The 24,813-nt window shown below is 43.5% G+C and overlaps 1 protein-coding gene across 3 annotated transcripts in view; it reads left to right on the top strand.

Annotated features, from left to right (window-relative positions):
- The window catches only part of LOC127574711 (guanine nucleotide-binding protein G(s) subunit alpha), a 328,685-nt gene that overhangs the window by 53,681 nt on the left and 250,191 nt on the right, over positions 1–24,813 (top strand). The window contains exon 1 of one of the 3 annotated variants that reach the window (XM_052024004.1): positions 120–334. The exons of the other annotated variants lie outside the window; for them this stretch is intronic. The gene's annotated coding sequence lies outside the window, so the exon portion shown is untranslated. Of the gene's footprint in view, positions 1–119; positions 335–24,813 lie in introns of those variants that run through there. 3 annotated transcript variants of the gene reach the window in all.

Below are 24,813 nucleotides of genomic sequence, written 5' to 3'. Positions count from 1 at the left end.
ATTGCTAGTCCCAGTACGGGCAACACCCGTGTCACGTCCGCTCAGGTTATGGAAATTCGTCCTTATAGGAATCACAAATCGCTACCTGTAAGTTTGAGAAGCGGAATAAAATTCCCTCTCACGGAATTTGTGTGAGAGAAAAGTAAATGAATAAACACAGATGCGAGAGATTCTGCAGATGCTGGAAATCTGGAGCAACACACACAAAATGCTGGAGGAACTCAGCAGGCCAGGCAGCATCTCTGGAGGGAAATAAACAGTTGACATTTCGGGCTGAGACCCTTCATCAGGACTGGAAAGGAAGAGGGCAGAAACCAGACTCTCCAACCTGAAGGTATCAACGTCAATTTCTCTAACTTCCGGTAACCATTCCCCTCTCTTTTCCCTTTACTTCCCCCCACCCCCCATTTGTTTACCCTCATTCCTGTGGCCCCCTCACCCCTTTTCACCTCCCCCGCCCTCACGACCTGCCCATCACCTCCCTCTGGTTCCCCACCTCCTTCCCTCTATTCCATGGCCTACTGTCCTCTCCTATCAGATTCCTTCTTCTTCAACCCTTTGCCTCTTCCACCTACCACCTGCCAGCTTCTTACATCTCCTCCTCCCCCACCCACCTACCTTCCCCCTTTCACCTGCCAGCCTGTGCTCCTCCCCCTCCCTCTACCTGTTTATTCTGGCTTCTTCCCTCTTCCTTCCAGTAACGATGAAGGGTCCCAACCCGAAACATCGACTATTTCCTCCCATTGATGCTGCCTGACCTGCTGAGTTCCTCCAGCAGTTTGTGTGTGTTGCAATAAATAAACACAACGTTTATTGCTTTGCAATTTGCTTTTCTTGACGCATGCACAAACAACGCAGCTTCGCGTTATGGCAAATTGCAATACTGACCATCTTCTAGGGACCCAACACCCCCTTTATGCAGGGGCACCTGTAACGTCTTGATTTTGATTGAAACATATGCAATCCTGAGGGGTCTTAGGTGGATGATGGGAGGACGGTTTCTCTTATGGGAGAATCTAGAACTAGGGACCACCATTTAAAAATATGGGGTGGCCCTTTTAATTCAGAGTTCTGGTGATTTATTTCTCTTAGAGAGTGGTGGGTCTTTGGTACTCTGTTCGTCAAAGAGCACTGAAAGCAGAGTCGACGTCAAAGTCAAGATTATTATAATATGCACAGGTGCAATGATAAACTTACTTGCAGCAGCATCACAGGCACAAAGCATCATATAGGCAGCATTCACAGGAAAAACATAAATGAAACATAATACACAATTTTTACAAGAAAGAACACAATTAGACCAATAAAAAACAAAGTCCGTTTTAGTGCAAAGTGATCATAGTGTTGCTAAACTGTAGTGATTAGGGTTTTGCCGGTTGGTTCAAGAACAGAATGGTTGAAGGGAAGTAGCTGTTCTTGAACCTGGTGGTGTGGGACTTCAGGCTTCTGTGCCTCCTGCCCGATGGTAGCTGCGAGAAGATGGCATGGCCCGGATGGTGGGGATCTTTGATGATGGATGTTGCCTTCTCGAGGCAGCGCCTCCTGTAGATACTACCAATGGTGGGGAGGGATGTGCCTGTGATGTATTGGGCTGAGTCCACTACTCTCTGCAGCTTCTTACGTTCCTGCGCATTCGAATTTCCATACCAGACCGTGATGCAACCAGTCAGGATACTTTCAACAGTACACCTGTAGAAGTCTGTTAGAGTGTTCAGTGACGAGCCAAACCTCCTTAACCTCCTGAGAAAGTAAAGACATTGGTGTACTTCCCTTATGATTGCATCTATGTGCTGGGTTGAATCTTATTAAGGCAGCAGTACGTAGATATGTGATGATTAAAGGGGTTAAAGGTTACTGCAGGCGAGATGGAGATGTGGAGTAGAGGTGATCAACGAATGAGCCATGGCAATGCAGCCTAGAGAAGCCGAGACTTACACATGCCTTCACATGTCAACACGTCAACCATTTCATGTGTTTGGTCAGGACACTGTACCCAGATCAGAGCCCCCACTGCATTACCCAGAACACTGAAGGCGTTTGTTTATTAGAATAGCAAGAGAAGATTACAGAGAGAATTAATTTATTAAAAGTAGCAGCAAGTCCTTGGCAGAATTCGTTTTTAAAACAGTGGAGACACCTAGTGGAAGCATTCAGTTGTCAAACAGTGGGAGCCAGTTACAGGGAGAATTCAGTCGTTAAACAGCGGGAGACAGTTACAGGGAGAATTCAGTCGTTAAACAGCGGGAGACAGTTACAGGGAGAATTCAGTCGTTAAACAGTGGGAGACGGTTACAGGCAGAATTCAGTCGTTAAACAGTGGGAGACGGTTACAAAGGAGTTCAAATCAGTATCTGGGAAAACATAAGAAATTAATGTGCAGCCCCTCTGGCCTGTTCTGACATGCAATCAGATCGTGAGTAGTCTTTTACCTCAGTGCTACTTTCCTGTATTAATCCCATATCCCCTGATTTGCTTAACTAAAAATCTACCCATCTCCATCTTGAATACACTGAGCATCTGAGCCTCCACAGCCCACTTCTAACCATTCACTGCTCTCTGGCTGAGGAACTGTTTTCTCATCTGAGTCCTAAATGGCTGACTGCTGATACTGTGCTGGTGACCCCTCCTCGTTCTGCACCCCAGGCAGGGGAAGCGTTGTCCCTGGATCTAGAACATAGAACACTACGGCACAGTACAGACCCTTCGGCCCACAATGTTGTGCTGACACTTTATCCTGCTCTAAGATCTATCTAACCCTTCCCTCCCACATAGCCCCCTATTTTTCTATCATTCATGTGGCTACCTAAGAGTCTCTTAAATGTCCCTAATGTATCTGCCCTCACAACCTCTGCCAGCAGTGCATTCCATGCACCCACCACTCTCTGTGTAAAAAAACTTACCCCTGACATCCCCCTTATACCTTCCACCAATCACCTTACAATTATGTCCCCTTGTGTTAGCCATTGTCACCCTGGGAAAAAGTCTCTGACTATCCACTCGATCTATGCCTCTTATCATCTTGTACACCTCTATCAAGTCACCTCTTGCCCTCCTTCTTTCCAAAGAGAAAAGCCCTAGCTCACTCAACCTATCCTCATAAGACTTGCTCTCCAATCCAGGCAATATCCTGGTAAATCTCCTCTGCACCCTCTCTAAATCTTCCACATCTTTCCTATAATGAGGTGACCAGAACTGAACACAATACTCCAAATGTGGTCTAACCAGAGTTCTATAGAGCTGCAACATCACCTCGCGGCTCTTGAACACAATAACCCGACTAATGAAGGCCAACACTCCATACGCCTCCTTAACAACCCTATCGACCTGTGTGGCAACCTTGAGGGATCTATGGACGTGGACCCCAAGATCCCTCAGTTCCTCCACATTTACTCTGGATCTACTCTCTCAAGCCCCAAATCATTAAGATCTCTCATTCTCCAGTAATCTGGAGAGTTTTGACCCAGTCTGCCTAATCTCTCTTCAGTATCGGGCTCCTCATTCTAGGAATTAATCTGCTGAAACTTTGCTGCACACCCTCTAATGCAAGTCCAATAGATTTGTTGGCTTTCAGTCCCACTCATTTCTCCAACACTACTTTTACTAAGGGTAACTTCTTTTTGTACCTCTTTTAGTCCGAGGCTAATAGCCTTCCAATATTTCTGTGATGGTTTTCTGCATCTTCCATGCAGGCAGGCACAGAATTCAGAGAAGAGGTAGGTAGGAGACTAGTGCAGGTCTCTATAAGCAAAGAGGTGGTACTTGATGCCTTGACAGTCTCAAATATGGATAAATCTCCAGGGCCAGATGGAATTTATCGCAGGTTGCTAGAGGAGGCAAGGAAAGAGATTGCTGGGGCCCTGGCTGATGTTTTTAAATCTTTGCTGGATACAAGTGAGGTTCCAGATGACTGGAGGACAGCAAATGAAGTCCCCCTTTTCAAGAAAGGCAGCAGGGAAAAGGCTTGTAATTGTAGAGACACAAGAGACTGCAGGTGCTGGAATCTGGAGCCAAAAAGAAAATGAGCTGCTGGAGGAACTCAGCGGGTCAGGCAGCATCTGTGGAGGGACATGGACAGTTGACATTTCAGGTCAAGACCCTTCACCTGGACTGAAAGAGTAGAAGGGAGATGGCCGGTATAAAGAGGTGAGGGGGAGGGCTGGGGCAAGAGCTGGCAAGTGATAGGTGGATCCAGGTGAGGAGGGGATGATTGGCAGATGGAGACAGTGGGGGAGTGAAGGGTGGAGATACTGGTGATAGATGCTGGAAGGTGATAGGTGGACATTTCCACCTATCACCTTCCAGACTCTGTTACTATTTCCACCCTTTCCTTCATACTGGCCTTCGTTAGTCTGGATATTGAATACAGGAGTAGGGAAATTATGCTCCAAATTCATAACAAAAAACCCTGGTCAGACCTCAGCTTGAGTACTGTGTACAGTTTTGGTCACCAACATATGAGAAGAATGTGATAACACTGGAGAGGGTGCAAATGAGATTCACCAGGACCTTGCCTGGGAGGGAGAGTTAAGTTATGAGGAGAGATTGGAGAAACTTAGTCTTTTTTCCCTGGAGCAGAGGAGGATAAGAAAGGACAGATTGAGGTATATCAAATAATGAGGGGGTATAAAATTATGAAGGGTATACATAGGGTAGACCGCAGGAAACTTTTCCCCATATCTGGGGTAGATAAATCTAGGGAACATAGATTTAAGGTAAGGGGGAAAAAATTTAGAAGGGATATGAGGGGAACCTTCTTTACCCAGAGAGTGGTGAGTACCTGGAATACACTGCCTGAGAGAGTGGTTGAAGCTGAGTTGCTGACAGCACTTAAGAAGTGTCCAGGTGAGCACTTGAATCACTTAGGCACAGAGAGCTTCTGACCAAGTGCTGGGCAATGGGATTAATACGGAAGGGTGCCCATTGGTCATGTGGATAAGTTGGGCTGAATGGACTGTTTCCATGCTGTACGATTCCATGAAAATCTTTGTTTAATTTCTTTGCCATTCCCTTATGCCCCAAATTAATCTCTCCTGCCTCAGTCCATAAGGGACCCGAATGAACACATGTTAATCCTTTGCTTTTTTTTTACATATCTACAGAAGTTTTTATAGTCTGTCTTTTTGGCTTGGCTTCTCTCATATTTCACCTTTCCTTAACAATTGCTTGTTCCTCCTTTGTTGAATTCTGAAATGTTCCCAATCCTCAGGCTTACTATTTTGACAGCATTGTAAGTCTTTTTCCTTTTATGTAATACAATCCTTAACTTCTCGTGTTAGCCACAGCTGAACAACCTTTGCTATTGGATTGTATGGCTAAATATATTTCGGTTATGAACTTTGTATTTTATTTTTTTAAACATTAGCCTTTGTTTATTGTAATATCTTTTTTTCCCTATCTACCACAGTCAAATCATGCCTCTAATCTTTCTTTAGATTTGGAATTAGGTGTCAGGTTAACCTAAATCAGAATGAATCTTAAAGTAAAATTCTGTTATCCTATGAACATTCTGCCATAAAGGTGTACCAGCTACCAGGTTATTAATTAATTAACCCCTTCACATTACACAATACTAGATCTAAAATAGTCTTTTTATTTAAACAGTGCAAGAGACTTAATGAGAGAATTCATTTCTGAACAGAGTAGGAGACAGCTGCAGGAAAATTCAATTATTAAAACAGCATGACACAGTTACTGGGAGAAATTTTTTTGTTAAAACTGTGGGTGATAGTTAATGAGTGAATTAATTTATACTAACAAATGCAGTCAATAATCAGGACATTTCGTATATTAAAATGATAGTTATTGGGAGAAATCATATATAAACACTTGGAGAATTCATGTATTAAAACAAGCAGGAGATAGTTCTTGGGGGAAAAAAAGCAATTACTTAGCAGTGGGAGATGGTGACTGGGAAAATTCATTTATTAACAGAGTAGTAGTTGGTTCCTGGAAGAATTCAATTACTGAAACTGTCATAGACAGCTGAATAATTCAGTTCTTCAAGATGCACTAAAGAGAAATAAGGAGAGTGTATCAACAAAACAATGGGAGAGTATTCCTGTGAGAAATCAGTTATTAAATCAGTGGGAGACAGTTACTGGGAGAATTCAATTATTAAATCAGTGAGAGATAGTTACTGGGTGAGTTCGGTTCAAAATCATGGGAGACAGTTACTGGGAGAATTCAGTTCAAAATATCAGGAAAGAATTACTGGAAGAATTCAGTTAATGAATCAGTGGCAGACAGTTACTGAGAGAATTCAGGTATTATAATGGTGGGAGGCAGCTACTGGAGAACTCAGATGTTAAGAAACATTAAATAGTTGCTGGAAGAATTAATTATTACGATGGAGAAAGGCTTCATTTACTAAATCAGCAGAAGACGGTTACTAAGGCCATTCATTTATTAAAACAATGGGTGACAATTGCTTTGGAGACGTAGTTCATTAAATCAATGGGAGACGTTGCTGGGTGACTTAATTTTTTTTAGAAGAGTAGAAGATTGTTATTGGGAAAATTCCATTATTTGAGCAGCAGGAGACAATTACTGGGAGAATTCATTTATTTAAATAAAATGGAAGACTCTCACAGAGGGCGTTTATTCATTAAAACTGTGGGAGACACAAAAACCCTGGAAAATAGGAGCAGGAGTAGGCCACTTGGCCCCTCAAGCCTGCCCCACCATTCAATACAGTCTTAGCTGATCTGCCCCAGGCCTCATCTCGTCTGGTGCCAGATCCCTGTAGCCCTCAATATCCCAGTTATCTACCTCCAATTTAAATACTTCTAACGATCCAGGCACCACAACTCTCTGGGGTAGAATTCTCTGTGAGAAGAAAATTTTACGTACTCCAGTTTTAAATGACCAGCCCCTTATCTTGAAACTATGTCCCCTTGTTTGAGACTCTTCCCATGAGTGAAACATCTCAACATCTACCCTTTCAAGCCCCCTTAGGATCTTATACATCTCAATAACATCATCCCTCATTCTTCTAAACTCCAAAGAAACCAGACCCAACCTGTTTAGCCTTTCTTGATGAGATAATACTGTAATCGCAGGAATTAACCTGGTGAATCTGCTTTGGACTGCCTCCAGTGGTACTATATCCTTTGTTCGGTGAAGGGACCAAAATTGTGCATAGTACCACAGATGTGGCCTCATCAGCATTCTGTACAATTATTTCTAAACTCCGACCGCTTTACAATAAAGGCGAAAGTGCCATTTGCCGTCCTCACCATTCGCTACACCTGCCTACTAACTCCTTGTGATTCATGCATTAGAACATCTAAATCCTGCTGAACTTCACTCGCCTCATTATAGGAAGGATGTGGAAGCTTCAAGGAGGGTGCAGAGGAGATTTACCAGGATGCTGCCTGGATTGGAGAGCATGTCTTATGAGGATAGGTTGAGTGAGCTCGGGCTTTTCTCTTTGGAGAGAAGGAGGATAAGAGGTGACTTGATAGGGTGTACAAGATGATAAGAGGCATAGATCGAGTGGACAGTCAGAGACTTTTTCCCAGGGCGACAATGGCTAACATGAGGGGGCATAATTTTAAAGTGATTGGAGGAAGATATAAGGGGGATGTCAGGGGTACGTTTTTCCACAGAGAGTGGTGGGTGCGTGGAACGCGCTGCCGGCAAAGGTTGTGGAGGCAGATACATTAGGGACATTTAAGAGACTCTTAGATAGCCACATGGATGATAGAAAAATGGAGGGTAATGTGGGAAGGAAGCGTTAGATAGATCTTAGAGCAGGATAAAATGTCGGCACAACATTGTGGGCTGAAGGGCCTGTACTGTGCTGTAATGTTCTATGTTCACTCATTTGCAGTCTCTCTCCATTTAGATAATAATCTGCCCTTTGATTCCTACAACTGAAGTGCATGACCTCACATTAAGCTCCATTTGACAAGTTTTTGCCCAATCACTCTACCTATATCCCATTGCAGAATCACAATATCCTCACTGCAACATGCTCCCCCACCTATTTTCATGTCATTGGCAAACTTGGATACGTCGCTTTTAACCACCCCTCCAGGTCATTAATGAAATCAATGCAAGTCGGTTGCTGCAAGAATTCAGTTCTTAAAGCAGCTTGAGTATTGTGTGCAGTTTTGGATTGCTAATCTAAGGAAGGATGTTCTATGAAGAGAATGCAACAAAGAATCACCAGGCTGATTCGTGGGTTGGTAGGGCTGATGTATGAAGAGCAATTGGGATATTTGGGCTTATAGTCACTGGAGTTCAGAAGATTGAGAGCAGATCTCATTGGAACATATGAAATCATCATTGGACTGGTCAGAGGAGATACAGGAATAATGTCCCAGTGGTAGTCAAGTCCAGAACTAGGGGTCACAGCCTAAGAATACAGGATAAACTGTTTAGGACTGGGATGAAGAGAAATTCCTTCACCGAGAGGGTGGTGAAGCTGTGAAGTTCTCTATCACAGAAAGCAGTTGAAGCTAAATTATTAAATGTAGTTAGATATGGTTCTTAAGATTGAAGGTGCCAAGGGACATGAGAATGCTTTGCTTTGTTTTTTGTATTTTTGTTCTAATTGTGTTCTTTCTTGTATAATTTTTGGATAATTTATGTTTTTCTTGTGAATGTTGTGTCTCTAATGCTATGTGCCTGTGATGCTGCTACAAGTAAGTTTTTCATTGCACCTGTGTATACATGGACTTCTGCAGATGACAATAAACCTGACTCAATTGCAGGAAAAGCGCGCTCAACTTGGACGATCAGCTATAATCGTTTTGAACGATGTAGCAGGCTCGAATTTCCAAATAACCCATTCCTGCTCCAGTTATCTGTAAATCTGTATTCCCAGGAATCAACTAAATGAGCATTCTCTGTATTGCCTCAATGCAAGCACATTTTTCTTCAAGTATGCAAAACAAAACTGTATGCGTTATTCCAGTTGCATCTCACCCACCAGAATCTGTGGAATGTTGGTAGATTACAATCAACTATCAATTATATTTGCATTACAAGTACAATTACATCCACTATCTTTGTAGCCATTTCCTTTCAGACCTGGGATATAAGGCAGTGTGCTGGTCTTTTAGCCTCATTAATTTGCTTAGTCCTTTTTTCTGCAGATAGTCATGTGTAACACTTAATGAAAGGATATATTCACAACAAAATCACTGTGAGGTGCCTTCTGTTTTATTGGAGCAGGATAAAAATTTGTGGGAGAACCAAATTAATAAAGTAGTGAAACTGTGAAATAATTCAGTTATGAAATCAGTGGGAGATAATGGCTGGGCAAATTCATACATGATAGCAGGTGAGACAATCACTGGGAAAGTTAATTCATTTAGACAGCAGGAGACAGTAACTGGGAGGATTTCCCCTTTTAAATCAGCGGGGACGGTAACAGGGAAAATTTATTAAATCAGCGAGGACAGTTACTGGGAGAATTTATTATATCAGCGGGGAGAATTACTGGGAGGATTTCCCTTTTAAATCAGCGGGGACAGTTACTGGGAAAATTTATTAAATCAGCAAGGACAGTTACTGGGAGGATTTCCCTTTTAAATCAGTAGGGGGCAGTTACTGGGAGCATTTACTAAATCAGCGGGGACAGTTACTGGGAAAATTTACTAAATCAGTGGGGACAGTTACTGGGAGAATTTATTAAGTCAGCAAGGACAGTTACTGGGAGCATTTCCCTTTTAAATCAGTAGGGGACGGTTACTGGGAAAATTTACTAAATCAGCGGGGACAGTTACTAGGAGCATTTACTAAATCAGCGGGGACGGTTACTGGGAGAATTTATTAAATCAGCGGGGCCGGTTACTGGGAGCATTTACTAAATCAGCGGGGACAGTTACTGGGAGAATTTATTTAATTAGCAGGGACAGTTACTGGAAAAAATCATCTATTAAATCAACAGGGGATGGCTGATTTGAGAATTCATTTATTAAAAAAGTAGCAGGCAGTTACATTGAGAATTGTGTTATTTAAACAACAGGACAGTTACTGGCAAAATTCCTGTATTATACCATTGGGAGACTTTTATTAGGATAATTATATTATAAAACAGATGGAGGCAGTTACTAGAATTCATCTGTTACTGCCAGAATTACTTTATCTTAACATGGATATTATTTTTGGGATAATATACTTATTAAAGTAGTGGAATATAGTTAACAGGGAGTATTCATTTTTTTACAGCAGGAGACATTTGTGGGAAAATTCAACTATAAAACCATGGAGGGCAGTTGCTGGAAAAATTGATTTATTAAAATGCCAACAGAATGTTATTTGAAACACTAGTTTATTAAAATAGAAGAGAATTTTGGAAGAATTCATTCAATAAAATAGTGGTAAAAGTCATTGGGAGAATTCAGTTATTAAATCAGTTTGGAAGTCAGTTACTGTGGGGGATTTACAAAACTGCTGGGAGAATGCAATTATTAAAATAGCAGGAGGCAGTTTCTGGGAGAAATAACGTTATATTAGCAGGAGACCATTTTGGGGGCAATTCACACATTATAACTGCTGGAGACGGTTACAGGGAGAATTCATTTCTTGTTATAGATGGAGACCGTTCTTAGAGAATTTATTTATTAAAATATCGGGATACAGCACAGGGAGATCCAATTTATTAAAACAGCAGGGCACTGTCACTAGAAAAATTCAGTTATTAAAACGGGAATACAGTTCTTCTGAGAATTCAGTTATTAAAACTAGGAGACACTTAGTGGAAGACTTCAGTCAAAAAAGCAGATGTAGACAGTTACTGAGAGAATTCATTTGTTGAAACAGCAGTAGACAGATGATTGAAGAATTCATTCAATAAAACATAGGATACGGTTCCTTGGCAAATTCAGTTGTTATTAAAGCAATGGTGGACAGTTACCAGCAGAAAGAGAGGAAAACCATTTTCTGGAGAACTCGTTTATCAAGATAATGGAATATTGTTACTAGGAGAATCCGTGTTTGTTAATAGCAGGATACAGTGGCTCACAGTTACTTTGAGGAATCATCGATTAAACTGTGTGAGACGGTTATTGAGAGCATTCAGTTGCTACTGAGGGTTACTGGGAGAATTAACTTACTAAAATTGTGGGGGGGGAGGTGGAAATTTAGAAGGAGAATAAATTTATTCAAAGTGCAGGAGACAGTCATTGGGAAAATTTGTTAAATCACCAAGAGAGAGTTACCAAGAGAATGTCTTTATTAATGCAGCTGGGTAGAATTACAGGAAGAGTTTATTTCAAAAAAAAAGCAGGGAGAATTCAGAAGACAGTTACAGAGAGGAATCATCAGAAGATGGTTACTGGAAAAACTCAGTGATGAATTTTAGTTATGGGATGATTAACTTATTGAAACAATGGGAGGCAATTATTAGGAGACTTCTGTTATTAAAACAGCAGGAGACCATCACTCGGAGAATTCATTTCCAAAAGCAGTGGGGCACTGTAATGTGGTAAATTTAGATATTAAACCATTTGGAGATGGTTACTGGGAATCTCACATATAAAAATACCAGAAGTCACTGGAAGAATTCAATTATTAAAGAAATGAGAGGTAGATACTAGGAGAATTAAGTTATTAAAACAATTGTGGACAGTTACAGAGTACATTTATTAAAACAAGAATTTTGTTATCAAAACTGCAGGCTACAGTTACTGAGAGAATACATATATCAAAATAATAGGAGACAATTATTGATGGAATTCTGTTATCCAAACAGTAGGCCATCGTTACTGGGAAAAATCCTTTATTGAAACTGCTGGAGATAGTTAACTGGAGAGTTCATTTATTAAAACAATTAGAGGTGGTAACTGGGAAAATTCAGTTACTAAAACAGCAGGAGGCAGTTGCTGTAAGGAAGTGAGAGTCAGTAAATGGGAGGAATCCCTCATCAAAACAGCAGGAGGCTGTTATTGGCAGAATTCAGTTAATAAAGCAGTCACTGGGAGAATTCAGTAATAAAAACCATGATAGACAGTTACAGGGAGAATTAATTTATTAGAAGAACCGGGAACAGATACAGAGAGAATTCATTTATTAAAATAGTGGGAAACAATTACTGGAGAAATTCCTTATTAGAACATCTGAGCAGGTATTGGGAGAAATCAATAATTAAAACAGTGAAAGGCAGTTACTGGAAAAGTTCAGTTATTTGAAAAGCAAGAAACATTTACTGTGAGAGATCAGTTGTTAAAACAGTGGGAGCAGTAATTGGGAGAAACCCTTTATTTAAACAGTTGGAGACAGTGACTGGGAGAGTTCAGTTGTTTAATCAGAATGAGACAGTTACTGGGAGAACTCAATTCTTAAAAGAGACACAAGAGACTGCAGATGCTGGAATCTGGAGCAAAAAACGATCTGCTGGAGGAACTCAGCAGGTCGAGCAGCATCTGTGGAGGGAAAGGAATTGTCGATGTTTCAGGTCGAAACCCTGCATTGAGAGTGGAGAGGGGAGATAGCCGGTACAAAGAGGAGAAGGGGAGCAGTGAGAAAGGAGTCCAAGGTGATTGGCGGACTGAGGAGGGGTGTAGGATGACAGGCAGGTTGCACCAGGTAGGGGAGGGGATGGATTTGGCAGGTGAATGATAGACGGAGGCAGACAGAGAGGGAGAGGGAGAAATATGGAGAGGCAGATGGAGTGAGGTGGCAGGAGGGGAGGGTGATGGTTGGAGACAGCTGTCTGACAGCTACCCGAAACGTCGACAATTCCTCCCCCCCCCCCCCGCAGATGCTGCTTGACCCGCTGAGTTCCTCCAGCAGATTCTTTGTCGCTTCAGTTCTTGAGAGGCAGAGGTAGAAATCATCCTCAAATAGTGGGAGACAGTTACTGGGAGAATCAAATTATTTACGTTACAGGACACAGTTACTGGGACTAATCATTTATTTAAACAGTGGGAAACTGTTCCCGGAAGAATTCATTTCTTAAAAAAGTGGGAGAATGTTACTGGGAGATTTCACTCATTGAAGCAGTGGGACACAGTTACCAGGAGAATTCTGTTATTTCTCCTTTACAATATTTTTATTAATTCCAAACAGAAAACACAAAGTACATGAAAGAAAAGAAAATGTTACAAAATATATTGTATTGAATCACACTTGAAATCACAATACCTCATATTGATAAACAGAAATGATAACTAATTAATATTAATAAATTGGAATAATTTTATTATAAAAGAAATCTAAACCCACTACCAAAACCGAAGCTGTTTGGTAAGAAAAAAGGCGAAAAAAAAGCCCTAAAGACATGATAGTGTTAGAAGAATTCTGTTATTTAAACAGCAGGAGGCAGTTACTGCGGAAATTCGGTTATTAAAACAGCAGGAGCCCGTTTCTGGGAGAATTCAGTCATTGATACAGTGGGAGACAGTAGCATACAACACAAAAGCAGGCCCTTCAACCCACTATGTCTCTGATGACCATCAAGTACCAATCTATACCAACCTCATCTACCAGCACTTCACAATTGCCTTAACAATTCAAATGCTCATAGTCATACAGCATGGAAACAGGCCCTTTGGCCCAACTCATCCATGGTGCCCACCAAGCTCGTCCCAATTGCTCACGTTTGGCCTCTATCCCTCTGAACCTTGCCCATCCATGTACTTCTCCAAATGTCTTTTAAACGCTGTTATTGTACCTGCCTCCACCACTTCCTCTGGCAGCTCGTTCCATATATGCACCACCCTCTACATGAAGAAGTTGCCCCACAGGTCCCTTTTAAATCTTTCCCCTCTCACCCTAAACCTATGCCCCCTAGTTTTTAGTCTTTTTCCCAGGGAAAGGGAATGGTGTGCGTTCACCCTGTCTATGCCCCTCGTGATTTTATACACCTCCATGAGGTCACTCCTACACTCCAGGGAATAAAGTCCTAGCCTGCCCAACCTCTCCCTATAACTCGGGCCCTCGAGTCTGGGCAGCATCCTTGTAAATCTTCTCTGCACTCTTTCCAGTTTAATGATTTGTTTCCTTTAACAGGGTAACCAAAACTGTACACAACACGAGTGTGGCCTCACCAACATCTTGTACAACACAAATTCAAAGTTGAGTTTATTGTCATGTGCACAGGTACATGTATGCACAGGTGCAATGATAAACTTACTTGCAGCAGCATCACAGGCACATAGCATCAGAGACACAACATTCATTAGAAAAACATAAATTAAACATAAATTATACAGAACTATACAAGAAAGGACACAATTAGAACAAAAAAGACAAAGTCCACATCCAGTCAGGTTTTCAATGTTGTGGGAGTCTCTGCTCTCCCATCCTTCAGGCAGTGTGTTCCTGATCGTAACCACCCTCCGGGTGAAAAAATTCCTCCTCGCATCCCTTCTAAGTGGCCTACCCCTTACTTTAAACCTCTACCCTCTGCCCGTCATAATTTTGTATACTTCAGCCAGGTAACCCCCCCTCCCAGACTGCAAGGAAAACAAAGTCAGCACATCGAGTCCTTTGTTGCAACTGAAATGGTCCATTCCGGGCAACATCGTGGTGAATATCCTCTGCACCCTTTCCAATATAATAACATCCTTTCTTTGGGGTGGTGACCAGAACTGCACACAACGCTCCACCTGTGGCCCAACCAGCGTTTTGTAAAGTTGTGTCATAACCTCCCTGCTCTTATATTCAATGCCCTAGCCACTGAGGGGAAGTATCCTGCATATCATCTTATCCATCTGTGCTGCTACTTTCAAGGTTCCTTGGACTTGTACGTGAAGGCCCCCATGTTCCTCAATACTCCCTCAGGCCCTACCATTCTTTGTATTTGTCCTGCGTTTATTAGTCCTCCCAACGTGTATCACCTTGCAATTACCAAGATTAAATTCCCTCTGCCATTGTTCCAACTCATCGATATGATCCTTTAATTCAAGATGACCCTGCTATCAACAACACTCATTTTATGTTATCTGCAAACATATTAGTCATACTTCCAACATTCATGTCCAAATGGTTAATGCATATAACAAACATCACAGGTCGCAGTACCAGTCCCTGCGATATACCACCGGTCATAGAGTTCCAATTGCAAAAGCAAACTTCCATCATCACCCTCAGCCAATTTTGGAACAAATTTGCCAACTTGCTGTGGATTCCATGGACACTGACCTGTTGGACCAGTCTCTCAAGTGGGACCTCGTTAAAGGCCTAACTGAAGTCGATGTAGACTACATCAACTTCACGGACTTCATCAAAACGCTTTGTTACCTCTCAGGATGATTCAAACAAATTGGTCAGACAGGATTTCCCTCAACAAAGCCTTGCTGATTATCTTTGATAATTCCCTGCCTTTTCAAGTGTAGATTAATCCTGTCCCTCAGAACTTTCCCAATCCCGTCCCTGCCATTGGCATCACCTTCCCCCTCCCTAAATTGTTTAACTACATTGTCCATCTCCTTAGTGAATGCAGATGAGAAGAATTCATTTAAGGTCTCAGCTGTGTCCTCTGACTCCATGCACAGATTTAACCTATAGTTACTGGGAGAATCCAGTTATCGAAAAAATGGAAATTCAGTTATCTGGGAGAATTCAGTTATCAAAACGGTAGGAGAGCATTACTGGGGGATTTCATTTAATAAACAGTGGGAAACAGTTACTGGGAGAAGTCAATTATTTATACAGTGAGAAGTCAATTATTTATACAGTGGGAGACAGTTTCTGGGAAAATTCAGTTATTAGAACATGAAGACTGTCACTGGCAAAATTCACTTGTTAAAACAGTGGGAAACAGTCACCGGGAATAAAAAAACACTCATTAGAACTACTGGATGAATTTAGTTATTGAACCAGATGTTACTGAGAGAATTAAATTATTAAAACCACAGAGACTTGCTGGGAGAATTCAATAATTAAAACAGTGGGAGACAGTTATTGGAAGAAATTCTTTGTTAAAACAGAGGGAGGGAGTTACTGCTAGAATTCTATTATTAAAATAACAGGAGACAATCATTGGTAGAATTTGTATATTAATATAGAAGGAGATCATTATTGGCAGAAACCCGATAGCTACTGGGAGAAATCCCTAATTAGAACGGCAGATAATTTTCTGGAGAACTTGGTCATTGAAACAATGGCAGGAGACAATTATTACAGTAAATGTAAGACTGTAACTAGGAGACTTCAATTATTAAAATGATGGGAGGCAGTTTCTGGGAGAATTCAGTCCTTTGAGTGGCAGGAGACTGCTACCAAGAGAATTTAGTTATTAAAGCAGCAGGAAGCAAATACTGGGAAAATTAATTTATTGAAACAGTGGCAGACAGACACCAGGAAATTTAGGCTGAGCAGTAGTTACTGGGTAGGTTTACTTAGTAAAAAAGTAGGAGACAGTTAACAGTGGGAGACAACTCATGGGAAAATTCAGTAATTGAAACAGTGGTGGACAGTTATTCTAAGAATTAGTTTGTCAAAACAGTGGGATACAGTTATCTGGAGAGCTGGACACTAAAGAAAAGTGTGAGACAGTCATTTGGAGAATTCAGTTATTAAAAGAGTGGGACACAGTTATTGGGAGAATTCAGTTATTAAAACAACAGGATACACTTACTAGTCTAAATCCTTAATTGAAACAGTGGGAGTCAGTGGGAGAATTCTCTTATTAAAACTACTGGAGGCTGTTACTTGGAGAATTGAGTTTTAAAATAGTGGGAGACAGTCACTGGGAGAATTGACTGGTTAAATCAGTGGGACACAATTCATCACAGTCATAGAGTTAGACAGAACTGAAAAAGGCCCCTTGGCCTAACTTGTCCGTGACAACCAGGGTGCCTTTCTGAGCTAGTCCCATTTGGCCCTTATCCCTCTAAACCTTTCCTATCCATGTACCTGTCCAAATGTCTTTAAAACATCGTAATTGTACCCACCTCTACCACTTCCTCTGGCAGCTCATTCCATATACACACCACCCTCTGTGTGGAAAAACCTGCCTCTCAGATCCCCTTCAGGTCTTTCCTCTCTCACCTTAAACCTAGGCTCCGTAGTGTGGCAATTCACTTATTAAGTCAGCGGAAGATGGATACTGGAAGAATTTGGTTATTAAAATAGTGGGGGTCAGTTACTGGGAGTATTCAGTTTTTGTGAAACAGCAGGGCCATTCTCAGGGAGAATTCAGCTGACAGAACTGAGGGAGACGGGGAAAATTCATTTTCTTCAAGTGGTGGGAACCAATTAAAGAATCTGTCGGTGATGTTTTGTGTCCCAACTTTGCCCTCCTTTTTTTCTTTTGTAGTACCCCTTACAACTTCTATACTCCTTTTGTGCCTTCTTTGCTTTCACTTCCCTCCACTGTCTTATGTTATGGGGTGGCACGGTAGTGTAGCGGTTAGCGTAACGCTATTACAGTGCCAGCGACCTGGGTTCAATTCCCACCTGCTGCTATCTTAACCCTTATCCACCGAAGCCCCGTTACATACCTCTCATATCTCCCACACTGCCTGCTAGAACACAGAACAGTACAGCACAGGAGCAGGCCCTTCGGCCCATGATGTCGTGCCAAATTAATTAAGCTAGTAGTTAATCGCCTAACTAAACTAATTCCTTCTGACTACACAATGTCCATATCCCTCCATTCTCTGCACATTGAGAGCCTCTTAAACACCTCTATCATATTTGCTTCCACTATCACCCCTGATAGCACATTCCAGGCACCCACCACTCACTGTGTGAGATACCTGCCCCGCACATCTCCTTTGAACTTATCCCCCTCTCACATTAAATGCATGCCCTTTGGTATTAGACATTTCGACCCTGGGAAGGAGAGACCGTCTGCCTATCTATGCCTCTCAAAATATTATAAACCTCCCCTCAGGCTCTGCTGCTCCAGAGAAAACAACCCAAGTTTGTTCAACCTCGCATTATAGCGTATGTCCTCCAATCCAGGCAGCATCCTGGTAAATCTCTTCTGCACCTTCTCCAAAGCCTCCACATCCTTCCTATAATGGGCCAACCAGAATTGAATGCAATTCTCCTAGGTCTGTATCACCAGCAAAAGCAGAATGGGAGCAGAGAGTTGCAGGTACAGTAAGTCCACATCTGACAAATGGGAGCCATTCAAAAATGAAACACTGAGAATTCAGGACCAACATGTTCCTGTTGGGGTGAAAGATAAGGACAATGAGTTAAAAGAAACCTGGATGTGAAGGGATATTGAGGGTTGGATAAACTGAAAAGAAAACAAAAGCGTGTACCACTGTACAAGCAAAAAACAGAAAATGCTGGAAGAACTCAGCCAGTCAAGCAGCATTTGTGGAAAGAGAAACCAGGCAACATTTTGGGTCAGGGACCTTCATCAGAACTGGGAGGACAGTGAAGAGGAAACATAGATAGATATTTATTTTTTAGTCAAATATACATCGAAACACACAGTGAAATGCATCCTTTTGCGTTACTGTGCTGGGGGCAGCCCGCAAGTGTCACCATGCTTCTGGCGCCAACATAGCACGCCCACAACTTCCTAACCCGTACGTCTTTGGAATGTGGGAGGAAACCGGAGCACCTGGAGGAAACCCACGCAGACACGGGGAGAACGTACAATCTCCTTACAGACAGCGGCCGGATTTGAACCCAGGTCGCTGGTGCTGTAAAGCCTTACGCTAATCGCTACACTAACGTGCCTCTAAATGCCTCTCAGTATCTAAGAGTCCCGAGTGTTGCAACAACTATTCCTACACCACCTCCCTCATCACCATCCAGGGACCTAAACAGACCCAGATGCGGCAAACATGCACATCCTCCAACCTCATCTGCTGCATTCGGTGCTTCCGATGTGGCCTCCTCTACGTCAGCTAGACCTAGCGCCAAATAGGCAACCGGCTTGCAGAGCTCCTGCACTCTGTCCACAATGGCTGTCCAGAGCTCCTCAGTTGCACATGTTCCCATTCCCACCCCAACCACTCAGTCCTTGGTCTCCTCCGCTGCCAGGGTGAGGCCCAGCACAAACCAGAGGAACAACACCTCATATTCCACCTGGGTGGTCTCCAACCCAAGGATATGGGCACTGAATTTTCCAATTTCAGGGAACCCTTCCCCCCATGTTTTTCTTCTCTCTCTCTCTCTCTCTCTCTCTCTCTCTCTCTCTCTCTCTCTCTCTCTCTCTCTCTCTCTCTCTCTCTCACACACTCTCTCACTCTCTCTCTCACACTCTCTCTCTCTTCTCTCTCTTTCACACTCTCTGCCTCCTCTCTCTCGTGCTCTCTCTCTCTGTCTCTCCCCTCTCTCTCACACTCTCTCTCTGTCTCTTTTCTCCCTCCTCTCTCTCTTTCGCTCTCTCTGTTTCCTCTCTCTCGCACTCTCTCTCTCCCTCTCTCTCTTTCTGTCTTCTCTCTCTCCTCCCTCTTTCACACTCTCTCTCGCTCTGTCTCTCTCTCTCACTCTCTCTCCCTCTGTCTGTCTGTCTCTCCTCTCTCTCTCTCCCCTTCCAAACTACCCTTGGTCCTTCCATTTTAGTTCCCTTTCCCATAACACCCTCCAGCCCCCATTATCCATTATCGTCCCCCTTCCACTCTTGGTTCCATCCACCGACTACCCCCACACTTCACCCACCAGATCCCCCCCCCCCCCGGTTCTATCTGCCCATCTCTCTTTTAAATATAAGTTTGCCGACGATACTAAAGTAGGTGGTATCATAGACAGTGAAGAAAGTTATCAAAAATTACAGGAAGGTCTTGATCAGCTCGGTAAGTGGGCCAGTGATTAGCAAATGGCATTCAATCGAGATAAGTGCAAGGTGTTGAATTTGGGAAAACAAACCAGGGTCAGACTTACACAGTGAATGGTAGGGCCCTGGGGAGTGTTGTAGAACAGAGGGACCTAGAACTACATAGCTCCCTGAAAGTGGAGTCACAGGTAGACAGCGTGGTGAAGAAGGTGTTTGGCATGCTGGCCTTAATCTGTCAGGGCACTGAGTATAAGAGGTGGGATGTTATGCTGCAGTTGTACGAGACATTGGTGAGGCTGCACTTGGAGTATTGTACAGTTTTGGTCATTCTGTTACAGGAAAGATGTCATTAAGCTTGAAAGAGTGCAAAGAAGATTTATGAGAATGTTGCCAGGACTCAAGGGCCTGAGTTATAGGGAGAGGTTGGACAGGCTAGGACTTTATTCCTTGGAGCGAAGGGGATGATCTTATAGAGATGTATAAAATTATGAGGGGTACAGTTAGGGTGAATGCAGGCAGTCTTTTTCCCAAGGAAAGGGAACCAAAAACTAGAGGGCATAGATTTAAAGTGAAAGGAGAAAGTTTAAAAGGGACCTGAGGGGTAGCTTCTTCACACAGAGGGTGGTGTGTGTATGGAATGAGCTGCCAGAGAAAGTAGTTGAAATGGGTGCAATATCAACGTTTAAAGTATTTAAAAAAACATTTGGATAAGGACTTGGATAGGAAAGATTTAGAGGGATATGGGGCAAATGGGCCTAGCTTATGTGGGCACCTTGTTCAGTAGAGAAGAGTTGGGCCGAAGGGCCTGTTCCCACACTGTATTACTCTATGGGTCTATGACACCCCTCCCCTCAGCTCCCTCACCCACCTGGCTCCATCTGCCCATCATTCATCCCTCGTCCTCAGTTCACCTATCACTGCTGGCCCCCGTCTCACCACTCCCCCTCTCCTCGACACCAGCTACCTTCCCTCTCTACTCTTAGCCCTGAGGCAGTGTCTCGATGATGTTGACCCGCTGAGGTCCTCCAGCAGTTTGTTTTCAGATCTACGCTCTCCTGAGTTCAGAAGAATGAGAGGTGATCTCATTGAAATGTACAGAATTCTTAAGGGGCTTGAAAGAGTCCATGTCAGGGGTAAGTTTTTTACATAGCGAATGGTGGGTGCGTGGAACGCATTTCTGGCAGAGGTTGTGGGGGCAGATACGTTCGGGACATTTAAGAGACTCTTAGATAGACACATGAATGATAGAGAAGTGAGGAGCTATGTGGGAGGGAAGGGTTAGATAGATATTAGAGCAGGATAAAATGTCGGCACAACATTGTGGGTCAAAGGGCCTGTACTGTGCTGTAGTGTTCTATGTTTCTCCCGGATGGGGTGTGTAGAACCATTCCCAAGATAAGGGTGACCTGAAATTGGAAAATTCAATGTTCATACCATTGATTTATAGACTCCCCAGGTGGAATATCCTCACCCTGACCCCTGGCACTTTCCCCTGCAGCAATATAATGGCCTTCTTATGTTTAAGAGGCATTTGAATAGACACATGACCAGGCATGGAATGGAGGGAAAAAGTCCAAGGGTCTGTTACTGTGCTGTACTGTTCTATGTTCTATGAGGTGTCAGCCATTCAGGACAGAGGAAATTTCTTCACCAAGAGGATGGCGATCGTTTGGAATTCTCCACCCCAGAGTGTTGTCGAGGTTCATTCGCGGAGAGTATTCATGTTGATAGATGTTTTGAGATTAAGGGAATGGAGAGATGTGGGAATATGGGGCTTCCATCGGTCTCCCACACTGAGGTAGAAGATCCATCATGCTGTAATTGATTGCCAGAACAGGCGTAAGGGGCCGAGTGGCCTACTCTTGCTAGTTCATATATTTTTATGCCACAGCCATGCTTTTTCTGCTTCATCTTGCTCTCCCTCTCTTTTGCCATCGAGCAAGCTCTGACCTTTGTTCCCCTGCTAGGAATGTGCTTATCATTACTTGAACCAACTGTTCAACTGCAGTTTTGTCTGTCGGACTTTTTTTCAGTGCACCCTGACCATTTTCAAGTGAATGAAATTAGGTACTTTGAATTGCTCCTTGTCCTTTTTCATAGTTAACTTAAGCTGTGTGATATTGTGATCCCTGTTCCCTATATGTTACCCCACTGACACTGGCTCCATTTGACCTACCTTATTCCCCACATCCTGCAACAACTTCTTCATGAGGATGAGAAAGTACTGCTAACTTTCTCACATGCACTTAAGAAATTCTTCCTGTTCTGTGCCATTTATAAAATTGCATGAAGTAAACACACAGCAGAAGAGTGCAGGAAAAAAAAATGATTCCAGAGATGAGGGAATTTAGTTCTGTGGATAGACTGCAGAAGCTGGGTTTGTTCTCGGAGTACACGTGTTGTGTGAGGATCAGTAGGGCTATTTAAAATCATGAAGGGTTTCGATAGAAGCAAAAGCCAGTGGCCAGAGTATAAAGGGATGGGTAAAAGAAATGAAAATGATATGAGGAAAAGCTTTTACACCTGAGGATCTGGAATTTTTTATTATTCAAAATAAACTTTATTCATAATAAAAGACAAATTATAAAACAGTGCAAGCCTTTACATTCTTGTACAGATCATTCATTAGTCTTACCTTTTTATATAAAAAACAGCACCAATGTCACACATGTGGCTCCCTGGGGGCTACCCAGTCCCGTATTTACAATATTTAGGGGCTTTATCGCCTGACCCCGCCCCTCCCTCTCCAGTGGCAGAAGAACCCTAAACTGTAGTCCTTCCCCACCGAGCCTTTGCGTTGGCTGCACCCAGCTTCAGTGCGTCCGTCAGCACGTATTCCTGCAGCCTGGAATGTGCCAGTCGGCAGCTTTCCCCTACGGACATCTCGCACATAGGAAGACCAACAAGTTTCGGGCCGACCAAAAGCGTCTTTCACCGAGTTGATGACCTTCCAGCAGCAGTTGATGTCCGTCTCTGTGTGTGTCCCTGGGAGCAGCCCGTAGATCAGAGAATCCTCTGTTACGCAGCTGCTGGGGATGAACCATGACAAGGACCCTTGCATCTTTCGCCACACCCTCCTCGCAAACCCACAGCCCGCAAAGAGGTGGGCGACTGTCTCGTCCCCAGCACATTGCTCCCAGGGGCAGCGCGCGCTGGGAGTGAGGTTCCGACCATACAGGAAGGATCTGACTGGGAGGGCCCCTCTCACCACCAGCCAAGCGAAGTTTTGGTGCTTGTTGGTGAGTTCTGACAACGAGGCATTCTGCCAGATGGTCTGGACAGTCTGCTCAGGGAACCACCCCACGGTGTCCATCGAGTCCTTCTCCTGTAGTGTCTGCAGGATGGTCCGTGCTGACCACTGCCTGATGGACTTGTGGTCAAAGGTGTTGGTCTGGAAGAACTTTTCCACGAAGGACAGGTAGTGCGGCAGCGTCCAGCTGACTGGGACATTGTATGGCCACGGGGCCAGGCCTATCCTTCACAAGAGCAGGGACAGGTACGTAGTGCGTAGTGACACTTGGTGCCCACGTACTTGGGTTCCACGCTCAGCCAGATGCAGCCACAGACGAAGGTGGTCATCAGGATGAGGGCGAAATTGGGAACACCTTTACCCCCATTGTCCAGGGACTTGTGCATGGTGACCTCACTGCCTGGCAACATCACCTCTCTGATGCTCTCGTCCTTCCTGATGGATTCGGCAAAGGGTTCTATACAGCACACAAACAGGACAGGGGAGAGAGGGCAGCCCTGCCTGACTCCAGACTTGATGGGGAATGCACCGGCAGAGGTGGGAGTGGGGGCAGATTTAGTTGTTAGTGTTCAGGCACAGTACTGTAGCGGTTAGCGCAACACTTTACAGCGCCAGTGACCCGGGTTCAATTCCAGCCGCTGTCTGTAAGGAGTTTATACGTTCTCCCCTTGTCTGCGTGGGTTTCCTCCGGGTGCTCCAGTTTACTCCGTACGGGTTAGGAAGTTGTGGGTATGCTAGGTTAGCGCCGGAAGCGTGGCGACACTTGCGGGCTGCACCCAGAACACTTGACGCAAAAGATGCATTTCACTGTGTGTTTTGATGTCCATGTGATGAATAAGGATATCTTAAAGGCAGCTGAACAAATATCTGAAGGGAATAAAATTGCAAGGCTGTGAAGAGAGGAGTTGGATTAGCTAGGTTGCTCTTACATAGAGGCAGTATGGACTTGGTGGACCGAATGGCCTTCCTAACATTTACCATTCTGTGATACAAAGGGATTAAATAACGTTTCCTGTTTGCCTTTCTGATTATGAAATTGAATCTTCAAGGAACATAAAACAAAATTGTAAAACATTTTACATGTTATGATAACACAGAAGGTTGCTATGGAAGTAAGGCCCTTAAGGGATGGACTGGGCAAAGCCAAGGTCAGGATAGGAGTGGCAGAATAAACTAAATTATAATTTTGCTTTGGTATTTAACATGGAGGTAAGACAGGTGAACGTGGCACTGGAAGGTGGGATGGATGTAGGGTAAATTCATTTAAAATTAATAAATTAATCAAACCGACTGTAGGTGTAGAGAGGAATTCTTAGTTATAGAGTCATAGTGAGATACCACGCAGAAACAGGCCCTTTGGCCAAGTGAGTCTGTGCCAACCACCAAGCACACATTTTTACATTAATCCTACCCTAATCCCATTTCATTCTGGAGACATCAGAGATGCAGCTGCTGGAACCTGGAGCAACACACAAAGCGCTGGAGGAACTCAACGGGTCAGGCAGCATCTGTGCAGTGCAGATGAAGGGTCTCGACCTGAAACAACTACTGTCCACTTCCCTCCTCAGATGCTGTCTGACCCGCTGAGTTCCTCCAGCTCTTTGTGTGTTGCCCCATTTTATTCTCCCCACACTCCCATCAACTCCTCAGCTTTTGCCCCTCACCTACGCACCAGGTATACATTACAATGGTTAATTAACTTATCAACCCACAAATCTTTGGGATGTGGGGAGGGGGGGTTAGACAGGGGAAACCAGTGGCGCAGCTAGTAGAGCTGTTGCCTCAAGGACCAGAGACCTGGGTTCAATCCTGACCTCCAGCACTGTCTGTGTGGAGTTTGCACGTTCTCCCAGTGACCGCATGGGTTTCCTCCAGGTGCTCCGGTTTCCTCCCACAGATTGGAAGACTAATTGGCCACTGC

This window comes from Pristis pectinata, chromosome 9 (genome assembly GCF_009764475.1).
Source record: "Pristis pectinata isolate sPriPec2 chromosome 9, sPriPec2.1.pri, whole genome shotgun sequence".
Taxonomy (NCBI): Eukaryota; Metazoa; Chordata; class Chondrichthyes; order Rhinopristiformes; family Pristidae; genus Pristis; species Pristis pectinata.
Note: the sequence above shows the minus strand (reverse complement) of the source record. Positions and strands in the feature narration are given on the sequence as shown.